At 32.3% G+C, this 2223-nt stretch overlaps 1 protein-coding gene across 1 annotated transcript in view; it reads right to left on the bottom strand.

The window, feature by feature from the left end:
- Positions 1 to 2223, bottom strand: part of LOC119684370 (pre-mRNA-splicing regulator female-lethal(2)D-like) — a 60171-nt gene that overhangs the window by 51637 nt on the left and 6311 nt on the right. The gene's annotated exons all lie outside the window — the stretch shown is intronic.

The raw sequence follows: 2223 nt of genomic DNA, 5'->3' as shown, positions 1-2223 counted from the left end.
AGGTCTACGGCCAAAATTCTAATCTAATTAAGCAACTGATTTGAAAGATTTTGCCTGTGCTGCTTAGCAATAAATTAAATTTCCTTTTCTTATTTCAGGTCTCTTGTAATGCGTTCACAGCGTGCTTTTTCTGAGGAAAATGGTAAGTCAACAGAGAAATTATTTATTTTTTTATTAATTTGAAATTCATAGTTAAATTAATTTTTGAGTACTTGAATACAATTTTTAATTGAAATTAATGTTATAAAAATTTTACTTCATTGTAATAAAATTTTACTTTACTATATCTAGCTGCTATCATTCCCATAAAAAAGACTATACATTTTCTTATATACTTTTTATAAATTTACCTTCAATTGTTGATAGGTATACCATTCATTTCTTTAAAGAATGTTAATGGAAAGTATCTGCAGTTTTGTGGTACATTTTTAAACAAAAATCCCATTTGCTTTCCCTTACTATTACACCAAACTGAAACAGCACGTAATAGAAAATCCCACTAAACACTCAACATAACCTTCTTTGCCACCAATCCAAGCTTCGGTGTCGTTTTTAAAGGGTCACGAACCTTTGACCATACCGCTTCTGTTGGATATTCTCTTAGTTAATGGATATTCTCTGAAATTAATTCGATTTCGTTGCATCAATAGTTTTGCACTAGCGATAATGCTAGTGCTTTCTTAATGTTTCCTTACTTAATTTATGTGGCACCCAAACGTCGACTGTCTTTGCCTACTCCGCTGAATTTAAAGTTTCATGGGGTTAAAGCTAGCGAACAGCTATATCCTTGCAGCTTGTGCGTTAGCCTTCCTTTACCAGTTGCAAAATTTTATTGTGACTGGTCAATCAGATCGAAATGGATCTTCGATATCAATCGTTGCAGAATTGCATCGAACAAATCACTTCTGACTCCGGCGTTCACTCGTATCGCATCATCTAATCGTAAACTGCATTAATTTTTCGGTATGCCTTTGCAGCAGTTTACATTTTTTGTATTAATAAAGAATCACTTAGTGTATTTAAGAGATACTTCACTAATTTTTAAATATATATATTTTTTAGCTAACGACGAATTGCACAACTACATTTACTAGAATATCTAGGTTACGTTCGAAAATAATTGTCGGACAGCAATTCGATACTTTTCTTATTTGAACTCGCATTTGCTTATCCTTTTAGTTATATCTAAGCTTAAATATGCTTATTATTATTCAGTTGAATATAGAATATATAGAATATATAAATAAGAGAAATAAGATAATGAGGTTAGCTGCTCTAACCGTTGTTCTCATCTAACTCTATGTGGTATCTTTGGTAAACTCTTTATTTTTCCAAATGAAGTTTAATATATCTGATAACTACATCTTCACTACCTTTGTCAAGTGAGTGAGAAAAATGTCTAGAGACAATAAGACGCTTTGTGATTGATTGATCCCTCTATGTCATGTAATTCCTGTACTCCTTCTTCATTCCTCTTATTGGATTACGACACTGTTGAAACATAACAACTCGGTAAAGATATCTCTTTCTTTTTCTATATAATCTAGATCAAAGCAGTTTCACTGTTCCTTTATAAAGCATTCGTTACTCTAATGGTACAATCATCAACGCTTCTAACAGTTCGCACTTCGAGGTATATATTGAGGCTATGTAAATATATATTATATTGAAGCTATATATAGGTATGTACGTAAAGTTTTTAAAAATTAAATGTTTGCATGAGCGAATATTTTTGCTAACAGGGATATTGAATGAAAAGGGAAAGAATAATTTTTATATTAAAGCTCTTTTCGATGGTAAAATAATAATGAAGCATAAATGAAGTGATTGAAATTAAGTCCGTTTAATTTTAGCTTAAATGCTTTCATTGACTAAATTGTGTATTCAACACAGTCAACAAATGCTCGCCGCCTATCAGATTTTTATCAATTAAATGAAGTATGCGGTATTTGCATATTTAATAGCCGATAATGCAACCTGTTTCTATGTGCGCCGGCGGACCGGCAACAAGACCAAATGCGTTCAGTTTACTTACGCAATATCAACACAACAGCCGCACAACAGCTACAACAACAATGAGCGGTTAAGTGCCGTGAAAACTGCGAAGGTGGAAAATGAAAACAAAAGTGAAAATTTTATGAATGAAGTGATTTGCATCTGAAATTTATGAATGAAAACAAGACTGAAGCTGAAGAAACTGAAGCAGAGATACACCAGGGAAGG

The sequence above is a fragment of the Teleopsis dalmanni genome, chromosome 2 (assembly GCF_002237135.1).
Source record: "Teleopsis dalmanni isolate 2A chromosome 2, ASM223713v2, whole genome shotgun sequence".
Lineage (NCBI taxonomy): Eukaryota > Metazoa > Arthropoda > Insecta > Diptera > Diopsidae > Teleopsis > Teleopsis dalmanni.
This window is presented reverse-complemented; position numbering and strand designations above follow the sequence as displayed.